The sequence below is a fragment of the Ambystoma mexicanum genome, chromosome 12, assembly GCF_040938575.1.
Source record: "Ambystoma mexicanum isolate Mex_15411 chromosome 12, UKY_AmexF1_1, whole genome shotgun sequence".
Lineage (NCBI taxonomy): Eukaryota > Metazoa > Chordata > Amphibia > Caudata > Ambystomatidae > Ambystoma > Ambystoma mexicanum.
Window position 1 is genome coordinate 454259342 of NC_090936.1, and position 21266 is coordinate 454280607.

The window sequence follows — 21266 nt, forward strand, 5'->3', positions numbered from 1 at the left end:
CCCCTGTTTTGTAGGCTGCCTGCAGGGGCCGTGGAGGGTGTACAGGGAACACCTGTGAGGACCCACCCAGCCTAATCGCGTGTGATGATTCCCACGCACCCCTGTAATACACGTACCCTGGCCAATCGCGTGTTAAACTTCCCGCATACCCCTGTAATACACGTACCCTGGCTAATCGGTGTTAAACTTCCCGCGTACCCCTGTAATACACTTACCCTGGCTAATCGCGTGTTAAACTTCCCGCGTACCCCTGTAATACACGTACCCTGGCCAATCGCGTGTTAAACTTCCCGAATACCCCTGTAATACACGTACCCTGGCCAATCGCGTGTTAAACTTCCCGAATACCCCTGTAATACACGTACCCTGGCCAATCGCGTGTTAAACTTCCCGCGTACCCCTGTAATACACGTACCCTGGCTAATCGCGTGTTAAACTTCCCGCATACCCCTGTAATACACGTACCCTGGCCAATCGCGTGTTAAACTTCCCGCGTACCCCTGTAATACACGTACCCTGCCTAATCGCGTGTTAAACTTCCCGCGTACCCCTGTAATACACGTACCCTGGCTAATCGCGTGTTAAACTTCCCGCATACCCCTGTAATACACGTACCCTGGCCAATCGCGTGTTAAACTTCCCGCGTACCCCTGTAATTCACGTACCCTGGCCAATCGCGTGTTAAACTTCCCGCGTACCCCTGTAATACACGTACCCTGGCTAATGGCGTGTTAAACTTCCCGCGTACCCCTGTAATACACTTACCCTGGCTAATCGCGTGATAAACTTCCCGCGTACCCCTGTAATACACGTACCCTGGCCAATCGCGTGTTAAACTTCCCGAATACCCCTGTAATACACGTACCCTGGCCAATCGCGTGTTAAACTTCCCGAATACCCCTGTAATACACGTACCCTGGCTAATCGCGTGTTAAACTTCCCGCATACCCCTGTAATACACGTACCCTGGCCAATCGCGTGTTAAACTTCCCGCGTACCCCTGTAATACACGTACCCTGCCTAATCGCGTGTTAAACTTCCCGCGTACCCCTGTAATACACGTACCCTGGCCAATCGCGTGTTAAACTTCCCGCGTACCCCTGTAATACACGTACCCTGGCTAATCGCGTGTATGACTTCCCGCGTACCCCTGTAATACATGTACCCTGGCTAATCGCGTGTATAACTTCACGCGTACCCCTGATATGCACGTTACCCGCTTTGCGTTCCTTGTTTGGCAGCCCTGTAAACTGGTCCAGGGTTAGCGCAGCCCTTTGCGATGATTTAGCGATTTTGATGGCTTTTCCTTGCGCGAGGGCGTTCTTGGGGGCGTTACTGGCGCTGCTGCAGGGTCGCTGCGATACTCTGCGCCACGGCTGGTTTGGGAGCATGAAATCCATGAATACGCTGTGCGCGGAAATCGGTTTTAGCGCACGTGCCTGGCGCAGTCAATCGCACGCGGACACTCTGCGCCAGCCGCTTGCGACACTTTTCAGCGAAATTCTATGAATTACCCTGTAAGTCATTTGCTTGTAAGTAGATATTCCTAGATGATGTCATAGTATAAACAAAGAATCCTTTTATGCTCATTTATTAACACATTCCTCAATGGGATATGTATGTTTCTGCATTTCAAGGTATGCAGGCATTCACCTCCATCCATCTATGCATGGATCGGCTTGGTGGCCTCAAATGGTGTAGGCGAGGGAGAAGTCTTGCAGTCTTGAGACACACTCTCAGCTGAAGAAGCAGCACAGGAATACACCAAGGAGTGCAGCGACATTACAAGTATGCAGAAAAAATTCCATAACCCTAAGTTCTCTTCTTTCCAGAGGTATGAAAGCAAGAAACAGCAAGATAGATGTAGACTGCAGCATTGCAAAGAAATGAAGTATACAGAAACAAGGCCTCTCCACTGTTGCTCTCGCAGGTATGAAAGACGAAGAAACAGGGCGATTGACCTGCACTTCTGCAACTCTCAAAGATGTGGATACTCACGAGATTAGTCCAGAGGTACAGTATTCACCATTGTTCCTCTCCCAGGCATGAGAGACCAAGAAACAAGGTAAGATACCTACTCTGCTGTTGTGTTAATAGAAGACATATATAAATAAATGAAGAGCATGTACTCTAGTAACACTTTTTGTAACCACATTCTCTGTGTCCAGCTATGCACAGAGCCAACCATGTCCAGCTACGCACAGATTTCTCCATGGCCAGTTATACACAGATAACTCCATGTCCGGCTATGCACACATTCATTCAATCTGACTCATTTGCATTAGATGTGGATACTCACAAGATTAGGCCAGAGGTACAGTATTCACCATTGCTCCTCTCCCAGGCATGAGAGACCAAGAAAGAAGGTAAGATACCTACTCTGCTATTGTGATAATAGAAGGTATATATAAATAAAGAGCACATGCCCTAGTAAATCTTTTTGTACCCACATACTGTGTACAGCTATGCACAGAGCCAACCATGTCCAGCTACGCACAGATTTCTCCATATCCAGCTATGCACCGTTAACTCCATGTCCGGCTACGCACACATTCATTCAATCTCACTCATTTGCATTAGATGTGGATACTCACGAGATTAGGCCAGAGGTACAGTATTCACCATTGTTCCTCTCCCAGGCATGAGAGACCAAGAAACAAGGTAAGATACCTACTCTGCTATTGTGATAATAGAAGGCATATATAAATAAATGAAGAACACATGCCCTAGTAACTCTTTTTGTACCCACAAACTGTGTGTCCAGCTATGCACAGAGCCAACCATGTCCAGCTATGCACAGATGTCTCCATGTCCAGCTATGCACAGATAACTCCATGTCCGGCTACGCACACATTCATTCAATCTCACTCATTTGCATTTGACCCTTTTAAAAGACTGCCACAGGAAGCTCAGTTTTCAACTTAGAAATTCTATTTCAATATTTAGCTGTGCATATATGCTTTCAAGTTCAGCTACTTTGTGCACAGAAAACAAATATCCAGCCAAGGGCAGCACTCTCCATATAAACCTACGGAGACTACTATAACTGCACATATTAACAGAAATTTCTGCGTGCAGGCAAATTCAAATATGTGCAGGAGCAGATAGGAATACATTAAGTCATTTGCTTGTAAGTAGATATTCCTAGATGATGTCATAGTATAAACAAAGAATCCTTTTATGCTCATTTATTAACACATTCCTCAATGGGATATGTATGTTTCTGCATTTCAAGGTATGCAGGCATTCACCTCCATCCATCTATGCATGGATCGGCTTGGTGGCCTCAAATGGTGTAGGCGAGGGAGAAGTCTTGCAGTCTTGAGACACACTCTCAGCTGAAGAAGCAGCACAGGAATACACCAAGGAGTGCAGCGACATTACAAGTATGCAGAAAAAATTCCATAACCCTAAGTTCTCTTCTTTCCAGAGGTATGAAAGCAAGAAACAGCAAGATATAAGTAAACTGCAGCATTGCAAAGATATGAAGTATACAGAAACAAGGCCTCTCCACTGTTCCTCTCGCAGGCATGAAAGACCAAGAAACAGGGCGAATGACCTGCACTTCTGCAACTCTCAAAGATGTGGATACTCACAAGATTAGTCCAGAGGTACAGTATTCACCATTGTTCCTCTCCCAGGCATGAGAGACCAAGAAACAAGGTAAGATACCTACTCTGCTGTTGTGTTAATAGAAGACATATATAAATAAATGAAGAGCATGTACCCTAGTAACACTTTTTGTAGCCACATACTCTGTGTACAGCTATGCACAGAGCCAACCATGTCCAGCTATGCACAGATTTCTCCATGGCCAGCTATGCACAGATAACTCCATGTCCGGCTATGCACACATTCATTCAATCTGACTCATTTGCATTAGATGTGGATACTCACAAGATTAGGCCAGAGGTACAGTATTCACCATTGTTCCTCTCCCAGGCATGAGAGACCAAGAAACAAGGTAAGAAACCTACTCTGCTATTGTGATAATAGAAGGCATATATAAATAAATGAACAGCACGTGCCCTAGTAACACTTTTTGTACCCACAAACTTTGTGTCCAGTTATGCACAGAGCCAACCATGTCCAGCTATGCACAGATTTCTCCATGTCCAGCTATGCACAGATAACTCCATGTCCGGCTACGCACACATTCATTCAATCTCACTCATTTGCATTTGACCCTTTTAAAAGACTGCCACAGGAAGCTCAGTTTTCAATTTAGAAATTCTACTTCAATATTTAGCTGCGCATATATGCTTTCAAGTTCAGCTATTTTGTGCACAGAAAACAAATATCCAGCCAAGGGCAGCACTCTCCATATAAACCTATGGAGACTACTATAACTGCACATATTAACAGAAATTTCTGCGTGCAGGCAAATTCAAATATGTGCAGGAACAGATAGAAATACATTAAGTCATTTGCTTGAAAGTAGATATTCCTAGATGATGTCGTAGTATAAACAAAGAATCTTTTATGCTCATTTATTAACACATTCCTCAATGGGATATGTATGTTTCTGCATTTCAAGGTATGCAGGCATTCACCTCCATCCATCTATGCATGGATCGGCTTGGTGGCCTCAAATGGTGTCGGCGAGGGAGACGTCTTGCAGTCTTGAGACACACTCTCAGCTGAAGAAGCAGCACAGGAATACACCAAGGTGTGCAGCGACATTACAAGTATGCAGAAAAAATTCCATAACCCTAAATTCTCTTCTTTCCCGAGGTATGAAAGCAAGAAACAGCAAGATAGATGTAGACTGCAGCATTGCAAAGATATGAAGTATACAGAAACAAGGCCTCTCCACTGTTCCTCTTGCAGGCATGAAAGACCAAGAAACAGGGCGATTGACCTGCACTTCTGCAACTCTCAAAGATGTGGATACTCACGAGATTAGTCCAGAGGTACAGTATTCAACATTGTTCCTCTCCCAGGCATGAGAGACCAAGAAACAAGGTAAGATACCTACTCTGCTGTTGTGTTAATAGAAGACATATATAAATAAATGAAGAGCATGTACTCTAGTAACACTTTTTGTAACCACATACTCTGTGTCCAGCTATGCACAGAGCCAACCATGTCCAGCTACGCACAGATTTCTCCATGGCCAGCTATGCACAGATAACTCCATGTCCGGCTATGCGCACATTCATTCAATCTGACTCATTTGCATTAGATATGGTTACTCACAAGATTAGGCCAGAGGTACAGTATTCACCATTGTTCCTCTACCAGGCATGAGAGACCAAGAAACAAGGCAAGATACCTACTCTACTATTGTGATAATAGAAGGTATATATAAATAAAGAGCATGTGCCGTAGTAACTCTATTTGTACCCACATACTTTGTCCAGCTATGCACAGAGCCAACCATGCCCAGCTACGCACAGATTTCTCCATGGCCAGTTATGCACAGATAACTCCATGTCCGGCTATGCACACATTCATTCAATCTGACTCATTTGCATTAGATGTGGATACTCACAAGATTAGGCCAGAGGTACAGTATTCACCATTGCTCCTCTCCCAGGCATGAGAGACCAAGAAAGAAGGTAAGATACCTACTCTGCTATTGTGATAATAGAAGGTATATATAAATAAAGAGCACATGCCCTAGTAAATCTTTTTGTACCCACATACTGTGTACAGCTATGCACAGAGCCAACCATGTCCAGCTACGCACAGATTTCTCCATATCCAGCTATGCACAGTTAACTCCATGTCCGGCTACGCACACATTCATTCAATCTCACTCATTTGCATTAGATGTGGATACTCAAGAGATTAGGCCAGAGGTACAGTATTCACCATTGTTCCTCTCCCAGGCATGAGAGACCAAGAAACAAGGTAAGATACCTACTCTGCTATTGTGATAATAGAAGGCATATATAAATAAATGAAGAACACGTGCCCTAGTAACTCTTTTTGTACCCACAAACTGTGTGTCCAGCTATGCACAGAGCCAACCATGTCCAGCTATGCACAGATGTCTCCATGTCCAGCTATGCACAGATAACTCCATGTCCGGCTACGCACACATTCATTCAATCTCACTCATTTGCATTTGACCCTTTTAAAAGACTGCCACAGGAAGCTCAGTTTTCAACTTAGAAATTCTATTTCAATATTTAGCTGTGCATATATGCTTTCAAGTTCAGCTACTTTGTGCACAGAAAACAAATATCCAGCCAAGGGCAGCACTCTCCATATAAACCTACGGAGACTACTATAACTGCACATATTAACAGAAATTTCTGCGTGCAGGCAAATTCAAATATGTGCAGGAGCAGATAGGAATACATTAAGTCATTTGCTTGTAAGTAGATATTCCTAGATGATGTCATAGTATAAACAAAGAATCCTTTTATGCTCATTTATTAACACATTCCTCAATGGGATATGTATGTTTCTGCATTTCAAGGTATGCAGGCATTCACCTCCATCCATCTATGCATGGATCGGCTTGGTGGCCTCAAATGGTGTAGGCGAGGGAGAAGTCTTGCAGTCTTGAGACACACTCTCAGCTGAAGAAGCAGCACAGGAATACACCAAGGAGTGCAGCGACATTACAAGTATGCAGAAAAAATTCCATAACCCTAAGTTCTCTTCTTTCCCGAGGTATGAAAGCAAGAAACAGCAAGATATAAGTAGACTGCAGCATTGCAAAGATATGAAGTATACAGAAACAAGGCCTCTCCACTGTTCCTCTCGCAGGCATGAAAGACCAAGAAACAGGGCAAATGACCTGCACTTCTGCAACTCTCAAAGATGTGGATACTCACAAGATTAGTCCAGAGGTACAGTATTCACCATTGTTCCTCTCCCAGGCATGAGAGACCAAGAAACAAGGTAAGATACCTACTCTGCTGTTGTGTTAATAGAAGTCATATATAAATAAATGAAGAGCATGTACCCTAGTAACACTTTTTGTAGCCACATACTCTGTGTACAGCTATGCACAGAGCCAACCATGTCCAGCTATGCACAGATTTCTCCATGGCCAGCTATGCACAGATAACTCCATGTCCGGCTATGCACACATTCATTCAATCTGACTCATTTGCATTAGATGTGGATACTCACAAGATTAGGCCAGAGGTACAGTATTCACCATTGTTCCTCTCCCAGGCATGAGAGACCAAGAAACAAGGTAAGATACCTACTCTGCTATTGTGATAATAGAAGGCATATATAACTAAATGAACAGCACGTGCCCTAGTAACACTTTTTGTACCCACAAACTGTGTGTCCAGTTATGCACAGAGCCAACCATGTCCAGCTATGCACAGATTTCTCCATGTCCAGCTATGCACAGATAACTCCATGTCCGGCTACGCACACATTCATTCAATCTCACTCATTTGCATTTGACCCTTTTAAAAGACTGCCACAGGAAGCTCAGTTTTCAATTTAGAAATTCTACTTCAATATTTAGCTGCGCATATATGCTTTCAAGTTCAGCTATTTTGTGCACAGAAAACAAATATCCAGCCAAGGGCAGCACTCTCCATATAAACCTATGGAGACTACTATAACTGCACATATTAACAGAAATTTCTGCGTGCAGGCAAATTCAAATATGTGCAGGAACAGATAGAAATACATTAAGTCATTTGCTTGAAAGTAGATATTCCTAGATGATGTCGTAGTATAAACAAAGAATCTTTTATGCTCATTTATTAACACATTCCTCAATGGGATATGTATGTTTCTGCATTTCAAGGTATGCAGGCATTCACCTCCATCCATCTATGCATGGATCGGCTTGGTGGCCTCAAATGGTGTCGGCGAGGGAGACGTCTTGCAGTCTTGAGACACACTCTCAGCTGAAGAAGCAGCACAGGAATACACCAAGGTGTGCAGCGACATTACAAGTATGCAGAAAAAATTCCATAACCCTAAATTCTCTTCTTTCCCGAGGTATGAAAGCAAGAAACAGCAAGATAGATGTAGACTGCAGCATTGCAAAGATATGAAGTATACAGAAACAAGGCCTCTCCACTGTTCCTCTTGCAGGCATGAAAGACCAAGAAACAGGGCGATTGACCTGCACTTCTGCAACTCTCAAAGATGTGGATACTCACGAGATTAGTCCAGAGGTACAGTATTCAACATTGTTCCTCTCCCAGGCATGAGAGACCAAGAAACAAGGTAAGATACCTACTCTGCTGTTGTGTTAATAGAAGACATATATAAATAAATGAAGAGCATGTACTCTAGTAACACTTTTTGTAACCACATACTCTGTGTCCAGCTATGCACAGAGCCAACCATGTCCAGCTACGCACAGATTTCTCCATGGCCAGCTATGCACAGATAACTCCATGTCCGGCTATGCGCACATTCATTCAATCTGACTCATTTGCATTAGATATGGTTACTCACAAGATTAGGCCAGAGGTACAGTATTCACCATTGTTCCTCTACCAGGCATGAGAGACCAAGAAACAAGGCAAGATACCTACTCTACTATTGTGATAATAGAAGGTATATATAAATAAAGAGCATGTGCCGTAGTAACTCTATTTGTACCCACATACTTTGTCCAGCTATGCACAGAGCCAACCATGCCCAGCTACGCACAGATTTCTCCATGGCCAGTTATGCACAGATAACTCCATGTCCGGCTATGCACACATTCATTCAATCTGACTCATTTGCATTAGATGTGGATACTCACAAGATTAGGCCAGAGGTACAGTATTCACCATTGCTCCTCTCCCAGGCATGAGAGACCAAGAAAGAAGGTAAGATACCTACTCTGCTATTGTGATAATAGAAGGTATATATAAATAAAGAGCACATGCCCTAGTAAATCTTTTTGTACCCACATACTGTGTACAGCTATGCACAGAGCCAACCATGTCCAGCTACGCACAGATTTCTCCATATCCAGCTATGCACAGTTAACTCCATGTCCGGCTACGCACACATTCATTCAATCTCACTCATTTGCATTAGATGTGGATACTCACGAGATTAGGCCAGAGGTACAGTATTCACCATTGTTCCTCTCCCAGGCATGAGAGACCAAGAAACAAGGTAAGATACCTACTCTGCTATTGTGATAATAGAAGGCATATATAAATAAATGAAGAACACGTGCCCTAGTAACTCTTTTTGTACCCACAAACTGTGTGTCCAGCTATGCACAGAGCCAACCATGTCCAGCTATGCACAGATGTCTCCATGTCCAGCTATGCACAGATAACTCCATGTCCGGCTACGCACACATTCATTCAATCTCACTCATTTGCATTTGACCCTTTTAAAAGACTGCCACAGGAAGCTCAGTTTTCAACTTAGAAATTCTATTTCAATATTTAGCTGTGCATATATGCTTTCAAGTTCAGCTACTTTGTGCACAGAAAACAAATATCCAGCCAAGGGCAGCACTCTCCATATAAACCTACGGAGACTACTATAACTGCACATATTAACAGAAATTTCTGCGTGCAGGCAAATTCAAATATGTGCAGGAGCAGATAGGAATACATTAAGTCATTTGCTTGTAAGTAGATATTCCTAGATGATGTCATAGTATAAACAAAGAATCCTTTTATGCTCATTTATTAATACATTCCTCAATGGGATATGTATGTTTCTGCATTTCAAGGTATGCAGGCATTCACCTCCATCCATCTATGCATGGATCGGCTTGGTGGCCTCAAATGGTGTAGGCGAGGGAGAAGTCTTGCAGTCTTGAGACACACTCTCAGCTGAAGAAGCAGCACAGGAATACACCAAGGAGTGCAGCGACATTACAAGTATGCAGAAAAAATTCCATAACCCTAAGTTCTCTTCTTTCCCGAGGTATGAAAGCAAGAAACAGCAAGATATAAGTAGACTGCAGCATTGCAAAGATATGAAGTATACAGAAACAAGGCCTCTCCACTGTTTCTCTCGCAGGCATGAAAGACCAAGAAACAGGGCGAATGACCTGCACTTCTGCAACTCTCAAAGATGTGGATACTCACAAGATTAGTCCAGAGGTACAGTATTCACCATTGTTCCTCTCCCAGGCATGAGAGACCAAGAAACAAGGTAAGATACCTACTCTGCTGTTGTGTTAATAGAAGACATATATAAATAAATGAAGAGCATGTACCCTAGTAACACTTTTTGTAGCCACATACTCTGTGTACAGCTATGCACAGAGCCAACCATGTCCAGCTATGCACAGATTTCTCCATGGCCAGCTATGCACAGATAACTCCATGTCCGGCTATGCACACATTCATTCAATCTGACTCATTTGCATTAGATGTGGATACTCACAAGATTAGGCCAGAGGTACAATATTCACCATTGTTCCTCTCCCAGGCTTGAGAGACCAAGAAACAAGGTAAGATACCTACTCTGCTATTGTGATAATAGAAGGCATATATAAATAAATGAACAGCACGTGCCCTAGTAACACTTTTTGTACCCACAAACTGTGTGTCCAGTTATGCACAGAGCCAACCATGTCCAGCTATGCACAGATTTCTCCATGTCCAGCTATGCACAGATAACTCCATGTCCGGCTGCGCACACATTCATTCAATCTCACTCATTTGCATTTGACCCTTTTAAAAGACTGCCACAGGAAGCTCAGTTTTCAATTTAGAAATTCTACTTCAATATTTAGCTGCGCATATATGCTTTCAAGTTCAGCTATTTTGTGCACAGAAAACAAATATCCAGCCAAGGGCAGCACTCTCCATATAAACCTATGGAGACTACTATAACTGCACATATTAACAGAAATTTCTGCGTGCAGGCAAATTCAAATATGTGCAGGAACAGATAGAAATACATTAAGTCATTTGCTTGAAAGTAGATATTCCTAGATGATGTCGTAGTATAAACAAAGAATCTTTTATGCTCATTTATTAACACATTCCTTAATGGGATATGTATGTTTCTGCATTTCAAGGTATGCAGGCATTCACCTCCATCCATTTATGCATGGATCGGCTTGGTGGCCTCAAATGGTGTCGGCGAGGGAGACGTCTTGCAGTCTTGAGACACACTCTCAGCTGAAGAAGCAGCACAGGAATACACCAAGGTGTGCAGCGACATTACAAGTATGCAGAAAAAATTCCATAACCCTAAATTCTCTTCTTTCCCGAGGTATGAAAGCAAGAAACAGCAAGATAGATGTAGACTGCAGCATTGCAAAGATATGAAGTATACAGAAACAAGGCCTCTCCACTGTTCCTCTTGCAGGCATGAAAGACCAAGAAACAGGGCGATTGACCTGCACTTCTGCAACTCTCAAAGATGTGGATACTCACGAGATTAGTCCAGAGGTACAGTATTCAACATTGTTCCTCTCCCAGGCATGAGAGACCAAGAAACAAGGTAAGATACCTACTCTGCTGTTGTGTTAATAGAAGACATATATAAATAAATGAAGAGCATGTACTCTAGTAACACTTTTTGTAACCACATACTCTGTGTCCAGCTATGCACAGAGCCAACCATGTCCAGCTACGCACAGATTTCTCCATGGCCAGCTATGCACAGATAACTCCATGTCCGGCTATGCGCACATTCATTCAATCTGACTCATTTGCATTAGATATGGTTACTCTCAAGATTAGGCCAGAGGTACAGTATTCACCATTGTTCCTCTACCAGGCATGAGAGACCAAGAAACAAGGCAAGATACCTACTCTACTATTGTGATAATAGAAGGTATATATAAATAAAGAGCATGTGCCGTAGTAACTCTATTTGTACGCACATACTTTGTCCAGCTATGCACAGAGCCAACCATGCCCAGCTACGCACAGATTTCTCCATGGCCAGTTATGCACAGATAACTCCATGTCCGGCTATGCACACATTCATTCAATCAGACTCATTTGCATTAGATGTGGATACTCACAAGATTAGGCCAGAGGTACAGTATTCACCATTGCTCCTCTCCCAGGCATGAGAGACCAAGAAAGAAGGTAAGATACCTACTCTGCTATTGTGATAATAGAAGGTATATATAAATAAAGAGCACATGCCCTAGTAAATCTTTTTGTACCCACATACTGTGTACAGCTATGCACAGAGCCAACCATGTCCAGCTACGCACAGATTTCTCCATATCCAGCTATGCACAGTTAACTCCATGTCCGGCTACGCACACATTCATTCAATCTCACTCATTTGCATTAGATGTGGATACTCACGAGATTAGGCCAGAGGTACAGTATTCACCATTGTTCCTCTCCCAGGCATGAGAGACCAAGAAACAAGGTAAGATACCTACTCTGCTATTGTGATAATAGAAGGCATATATAAATAAATGAAGAACACGTGCCCTAGTAACTCTTTTTGTACCCACAAACTGTGTGTCCAGCTATGCACAGAGCCAACCATGTCCAGCTATGCACAGATGTCTCCATGTCCAGCTATGCACAGATAACTCCATGTCCGGCTAAGCACACATTCATTCAATCTCACTCATTTGCATTTGACCCTTTTAAAAGACTGCCACAGGAAGCTCAGTTTTCAACTTAGAAATTCTATTTCAATATTTAGCTGTGCATATATGCTTTCAAGTTCAGCTACTTTGTGCACAGAAAACAAATATCCAGCCAAGGGCAGCACTCTCCATATAAACCTACGGAGACTACTATAACTGCACATATTAACAGAAATTTCTGCGTGCAGGCAAATTCAAATATGTGCAGGAGCAGATAGGAATACATTAAGTCATTTGCTTGTAAGTAGATATTCCTAGATGATGTCATAGTATAAACAAAGAATCCTTTTATGCTCATTTATTAACACATTCCTCAATGGGATATGTATGTTTCTGCATTTCAAGGTATGCAGGCATTCACCTCCATCCATCTATGCATGGATCGGCTTGGTGGCCTCAAATGGTGTAGGCGAGGGAGAAGTCTTGCAGTCTTGAGACACACTCTCAGCTGAAGAAGCAGCACAGGAATACACCAAGGAGTGCAGCGACATTACAAGTATGCAGAAAAAATTCCATAACCCTAAATTCTCTTCTTTCCCGAGGTATGAAAGCAAGAAACAGCAAGATATAAGTAGACTGCAGCATTGCAAAGAAATGAAGTATACAGAAACAAGGCCTCTCCACTGTTGCTCTCGCAGGCATGAAAGAAGAAGAAACAGGGCGATTGACCTGCACTTCTGCAACTCTCAAAGATGTGGATACTCACGAGATTAGTCCAGAGGTACAGTATTCACCATTGTTCCTCTCCCAGGCATGAGAGACCAAGAAACAAGGTAAGATACCTACTCTGCTGTTGTGTTAATAGAAGACATATATAAATAAATGAAGAGCATGTACTCTAGTAACACTTTTTGTAACCACATACTCTGTGTCCAGCTATGCACAGAGCCAACCATGTCCAGCTACGCACAGATTTCTCCATGGCCAGTTATGCACAGATAACTCCATGTCCGGCTATGCACACATTCATTCAATCTGACTCATTTGCATTAGATGTGGATACTCACAAGATTAGGCCAGAGGTACAGTATTCACCATTGCTCCTCTCCCAGGCATGAGAGACCAAGAAAGAAGGTAAGATACCTACTCTGCTATTGTGATAATAGAAGGTATATATAAATAAAGAGCACATGCCCTAGTAAATCTTTTTGTACCCACATACTGTGTACAGCTATGCACAGAGCCAACCATGTCCAGCTACGCACAGATTTCTCCATATCCAGCTATGGACCGTTAACTCCATGTCCGGCTACGCACACATTCATTCAATCTCACTCATTTGCATTAGATGTGGATACTCACGAGATTAGGCCAGAGGTACAGTATTCACCATTGTTCCTCTCCCAGGCATGAGAGACCAAGAAACAAGGTAAGATACCTACTCTGCTGTTGTGTTAATAGAAGACATATATAAATAAATGAAGAGCATGTACCCTAGTAACACTTTTTGTAGCCACATACTCTGTGTACAGCTATGCACAGAGCCAACCATGTCCAGCTATGCACAGATTTCTCCATGGCCAGCTATGCACAGATAACTCCATGTCCGGCTATGCACACATTCATTCAATCTGACTCATTTGCATTAGATGTGGATACTCACAAGATTAGGCCAGAGGTACAGTATTCACCATTGTTCCTCTCCCAGTCATGAGAGACCAAGAAACAAGGTAAGATACCTACTCTGCTATTGTGATAATAGAAGGCATATATAAATAAATGAACAGCACGTGCCCTAGTAACACTTTTTGTACCCACAAACTGTGTGTCCAGCTACACACAGAGCCAACCATGTCCAGCTATGCACAGATTTCTCCATGTCCAGCTATGCACAGATAACTCCATGTCCGGCTATGCACACATTCATTCAATCTCACTCATTTGCATTTGACCCTTTTAAAAGACTGCCACAGGAAGCTCAGTTTTCAATTTAGAAATTCTACTTCAATATTTAGCTGTGCATATATGCTTTCAAGTTCAGCTATTTTGTGCACAGAAAACAAATATCCAGCCAAGGGCAGCACTCTCCATATAAACCTATGGAGACTACTATAACTGCATATATTAACAGAAATTTCTGCGTGCAGGCAAATTCAAATATGTGCAGGAACAGATAGAAATACATTAAGTCATTTGCTTGAAAGTAGATATTCCTAGATGATGTCGTAGTATAAACAAAGAATCTTTTATGCTCATTTATTAACACATTCCTCAATGGGATATGTATGTTTCTGCATTTCAAGGTATGCAGGCATTCATCTCCATCCATCTATGCATGGATCGGCTTGGTGGCCTCAAATGGTGTCGGCGAGGGAGACGTCTTGCAGTCTTGAGACACACTCTCAGCTGAAGAAGCAGCACAGGAATACACCAAGGTGTGCAGCGACATTACAAGTATGCAGAAAAAATTCCATAACCCTAAATTCTCTTCTTTCCCGAGGTATGAAAGCAAGAAACAGCAAGATAGATGTAGACTGCAGCATTGCAAAGATATGAAGTATACAGAAACAAGGCCTCTCCACTGTTCCTCTTGCAGGCATGAAAGACCAAGAAACAGGGCGATTGACCTGCACTTCTGCAACTCTCAAAGATGTGGATACTCACGAGATTAGTCCAGAGGTACAGTATTCAACATTGTTCCTCTCCCAGGCATGAGAGACCAAGAAACAAGGTAAGATACCTACTCTGCTGTTGTGTTAATAGAAGACATATATAAATAAATGAAGAGCATGTACTCTAGTAACACTTTTTGTAACCACATACTCTGTGTCCAGCTATGCACAGAGCCAACCATGTCCAGCTACGCACAGATTTCTCCATGGCCAGCTATGCACAGATAACTCCATGTCCGGCTATGCGCACATTCATTCAATCTGACTCATTTGCATTAGATATGGTTACTCACAAGATTAGGCCAGAGGTACAGTATTCACCATTGTTCCTCTACCAGGCATGAGAGACCAAGAAACAAGGCAAGATACCTACTCTACTATTGTGATAATAGAAGGTATATATAAATAAAGAGCATGTGCCGTAGTAACTCTATTTGTACCCACATACTTTGTCCAGCTATGCACACAGCCAACCATGCCCAGCTAAGCACAGATTTCTCCATGGCCAGTTATGCACAGATAACTCCATGTCCGGCTATGCACACATTCATTCAATCTGACTCATTTGCATTAGATGTGGATACTCACAAGATTAGGCCAGAGGTACAGTATTCACCATTGCTCCTCTCCCAGGCATGAGAGACCAAGAAAGAAGGTAAGATACCTACTCTGCTATTGTGATAATAGAAGGTATATATAATTAAAGAGCACATGCCCTAGTAAATCTTTTTGTACCCACATACTGTGTACAGCTATGCACAGAGCCAACCATGTCCAGCTACGCACAGATTTCTCCATATCCAGCTATGCACAGTTAACTCCATGTCCGGCTACGCACACATTCATTCAATCTCACTCATTTGCATTAGATGTGGATACTCACGAGATTAGGCCAGAGGTACAGTATTCACCATTGTTCCTCTCCCAGGCATGAGAGACCAAGAAACAAGGTAAGATACCTACTCTGCTATTGTGATAATAGAAGGCATATATAAATAAATGAAGAACACGTGCCCTAGTAACTCTTTTTGTACCCACAAACTGTGTGTCCAGCTATGCACAGAGCCAACCATGTCCAGCTATGCACAGATGTCTCCATGTCCAGCTATGCACAGATAACTCCATGTCCGGCTACGCACACATTCATTCAATCTCACTCATTTGCATTTGACCCTTTTAAAAGACTGCCACAGGAAGCTCAGTTTTCAACTTAGAAATTCTATTTCAATATTTAGCTGTGCATATATGCTTTCAAGTTCAGCTACTTTGTGCACAGAAAACAAATACCCAGCCAAGGGCAGCACTCTCCATATAAACCTACGGAGACTACTATAACTGCACATATTAACAGAAATTTCTGCGTGCAGGCAAATTCAAATATGTGCAGGAGCAGATAGGAATACATTAAGTCATTTGCTTGTAAGTAGATATTCCTAGATGATGTCATAGTGTAAACAAAGAATCCTTTTATGCTCATTTATTAACACATTCCTCAATGGGATATGTATGTTTCTGCATTTCAAGGTATGCAGGCATTCACCTCCATCCATCTATGCATGGATCGGCTTGGTGGCCTCAAATGGTGTAGGCGAGGGAGACGTCTTGCAGTCTTGAGACACACTCTCAGCTGAAGAAGCAGCACAGGAATACACCAAGGAGTGCAGCGACATTACAAGTATGCAGAAAAAATTCCATAACCCTAAGTTCTCTTCTTTCCCGAGGTATGAAAGCAAGAAACAGCAAGATAGATGTAGACTGCAGCATTGCAAAGATATGAAGTATACAGAAACAAGGCCTCTCCACTGTTCCTCTTGCAGGCATGAAAGACCAAGAAACAGGGCGATTGACCTGCACTTCTGCAACTCTCAAAGATGTGATTACTCACGAGATTAGTCCAGAGGTACAGTATTCAACATTGTTCCTCTCCCAGGCATGAGAGACCAAGAAACAAGGTAAGATACCTACTCTGCTGTTGTGTTAATAGAAGACATATATAAATAAATGAAGAGCATTTACTCTAGTAACACTTTTTGTAACCAAATACTCTGTGTCCAGCTATGCACAGAACCAACCATGTCCAGCTACCCACAGATTTCTCCATGGCCAGCTATGCACAGATAACTCCATGTCCGGCTATGCGCACATTCATTCAATCTGACTCATTTGCATTAGATGTGGATACTCACAAGATTAGGCCAGAGGTACAGTATTCACCATTGTTCCTCTCCCAGGCATGAGAGACCAAGAAACAAGGTAAGATACCTACTCTGCTATTGTGATAATAGAAGGCATATATAAATAAATGAACAGCACGTGCCCTAGTAACACTTTTTGTACCCACAAACTGTGTGTCCAGTTATGCACAGAGCCAACCATGTCCAGCTATGCACAGATTTCTCCATGTCCAGCTATGCACAGATAACTCCATGTCCGGCTACGCACACATTCATTCAATCTCACTCATTTGCATTTGACCCTTTTAAAAGACTGCCACAGGAAGCTCAGTTTTCAATTTAGAAATTCTACTTCAATATTTAGCTGCGCATATATGCTTTCAAGTTCAGCTATTTTGTGCACAGAAAACAAATATCCAGCCAAGGGCAGCACTCTCCATATAAACCTACGGAGACTACTATAACTGCACATATTAACAGAAATTTCTGCGTGCAGGCAAATTCAAATATGTGCAGGAACAGATAGAAATACATTAAGTCATTTGCTTGAAAGTAGATATTCCTAGATGATGTCGTAGTATAAACAAAGAATCTTTTATGCTCATTTATTAACACATTCCTCAATGGGATATGTATGTTTTCTGCATTTCAAGGTATGCAGGCATTCACCTCCATCCATCTATGCATGGATCGGCTTGGTGGCCTCAAATGGTGTCGGCGAGGGAGACGTCTTGCAGTCTTGAGACACACTCTCAGCTGAAGAAGCAGCACAGGAATACACCAAGGTGTGCAGCGACATTACAAGTATGCAGAAAAAATTCCATAACCCTAAATTCTCTTCTTTCCCGAGGTATGAAAGCAAGAAACAGCAAGATAGATGTAGACTGCAGCATTGCAAAGATATGAAGTATACAGAAACAAGGCCTCTCCACTGTTCCTCTTGCAGGCATGAAAGACCAAGAAACAGGGCGATTGACCTGCACTTCTGCAACTCTCAAAGATGTGGATACTCACGAGATTAGTCCAGAGGTACAGTATTCAACATTGTTCCTCTCCCAGGCATGAGAGACCAAGAAACAAGGTAAGATACCTACTCTGCTGTTGTGTTAATAGAAGACATATATAAATAAATGAAGAGCATGTACTCTAGTAACACTTTTTGTAACCACATACTCTGTGTCCAGCTATGCACAGAGCCAACCATGTCCAGCTACGCACAGATTTCTCCATGGCCAGCTATGCACAGATAACTCCATGTCCGGCTATGCGCACATTCATTCAATCTGACTCATTTGCATTAGATATGGTTACTCACAAGATTAGGCCAGAGGTACAGTATTCACCATTGTTCCTCTACCAGGCATGAGAGACCAAGAAACAAGGCAAGATACCTACTCTACTATTGTGATAATAGAAGGTATATATAAATAAAGAGCATGTGCCGTAGTAACTCTATTTGTACCCACATACTTTGTCCAGCTATGCACAGAGCCAACCATGCCCAGCTACGCACAGATTTCTCCATGGCCAGTTATGCACAGATAACTCCATGTCCGGCTATGCACACATTCATTCAATCTGACTCATTTGCATTAGATGTGGATACTCACAAGATTAGGCCAGAGGTACAGTATTCACCATTGCTCCTCTCCCAGGCATGAGAGACCAAGAAAGAAGGTAACATACCTACTCTGCTATTGTGATAATAGAAGGTATATATAAATAAAGAGCACATGCCCTAGTAAATCTTTTTGTACCCACATACTGTGTACAGCTATGCACAGAGCCAACCATGTCCAGCTACGCACAGATTTCTCCATATCCAGCTATGCACAGTTAACTCCATGTCCGGCTACGCACACATTCATTCAATCTCACTCATTTGCATTAGATGTGGATACTCACGAGATTAGGCCAGAGGTACAGTATTCACCATTGTTCCTCTCCCAGGCATGAGAGACCAAGAAACAAGGTAAGATACCTACTCTGCTATTGTGATAATAGAAGGCATATATAAATAAATGAAGAACACGTGCCCTAGTAACTCTTTTTGTACCCACAAACTGTGTGTCCAGCTATGCACAGAGCCAACCATGTCCAGCTATGCACAGATGTCTCCATGTCCAGCTATGCACAGATAACTCCATGTCCGGCTAAGCACACATTCATTCAATCTCACTCATTTGCATTTGACCCTTTTAAAAGACTGCCACAGGAAGCTCAGTTTTCAACTTAGAAATTCTATTTCAATATTTAGCTGTGCATATATGTTTTCAAGTTCAGCTACTTTGTGCACAGAAAACAAATATCCAGCCAAGGGCAGCACTCTCCATATAAACCTACGGAGACTACTATAACTGCACATATTAACAGAAATTTCTGCGTGCAGGCAAATTCAAATATGTGCAGGAGCAGATAGGAAAACATTAAGTCATTTGCTTGTAAGTAGATATTCCTAGATGATGTCATAGTATAAACAAAGAATCCTTTTATGCTCATTTATGAACACATTCCTCAATGGGATATGTATGTTTCTGCATTTCAAGGTATGCAGGCATTCACCTCCATCCATCTATGCATGGATCGGCTTGGTGGCCTCAAATGGTGTAGGCGAGGGAGAAGTCTTGCAGTCTTGAGACACACTCTCAGCTGAAGAAGCAGCACAGGAATACACCAAGGAGTGCAGCGACATTACAAGTATGCAGAAAAAATTCCATAACCCTAAGTTCTCTTCTTTCCCGAGGTATGAAAGCAAGAAACAGCAAGATATAAGTAGACTGCAGCATTGCAAAGAAATGAAGTATACAGAAACAAGGCCTCTCCACTGTTGCTCTCGCAGGCATGAAAGAAGAAGAAACAGGGCGATTGACCTGCACTTCTGCAACTCTCAAAGATGTGGATACTCACGAGATTAGTCCAGAGGTACAGTATTCACCATTGTTCCTCTCCCAGGCATGAGAGACTAAGAAACAAGGTAAGATACCTACTCTGCTGTTGTGTTAATAGAAGACATATATAAATAAATGAAGAGCATGTACTCTAGTAACACTTTTTGTAACCACATACTCTGTGTCCAGCTATGCACAGAGCCAACCATGTCCAGCTACGCACAGATTTCTCCATGGCCAGTTATGCACAGATAACTCCATGTCCGGCTATGCACACATTCATTCAATCTGACTCATTTGCATTAGATGTGGATACTCACAAGATTAGGCCAGAGGTACAGTATTCACCATTGCTCCTCTCCCAGGCATGAGAGACCAAGAAAGAAGGTAAGATACCTACTCTGCTATTGTGATAATAGAAGGTATATATAAATAAAGAGCACATGCCCTAGTAAATCTTTTTGTACCCACATACTGTGTACAGCTATGCACAGAGCCAACCATGTCCAGCTACGCACAGATTTCTCCATATCCAGCTATGCACCGTTAACTCCATGTCCGGCTACGCACACATTCATTCAATCTCACTCATTTGCATTAGATGTGGATACTCACGAGATTAGGCCAGAGGTACAGTATTCACCATTGTTCCTCTCCCAGGCATGAGAGACCAAGAAACAAGGTAAGATACCTACTCTGCTATTGTGATAATAGAAGGCATATATAAATAAATGAAGAACACGTGCCCTAGTAACTCTTTTTGTACCCACAAACTGTGTGTCCAGCTATGCACAGAGCCAACCATGTCCAGCTATGCACAGATGTCTCCATGTCCAGCTATGCACAGATAACTCCATGTCCGGCTACGCACACATTCATTCAATCTCACTCATTTGCATTTGACCCTTTTAAAAGACTGCCACAGGAAGCTCAGTTTTCAACTTAGAAATTCTATTTCAATATTTAGCTGTGCATATATGCTTTCAAGTTCAGCTACTTTGTGCACAGAAAACAAATATCCAGCCAAGGGCAGCACTCTCCATATAAACCTACAGAGACTACTATAACTGCACATATTAACAGAAATTTCTGCGTGCAGGCAAATTCAAATATGTGC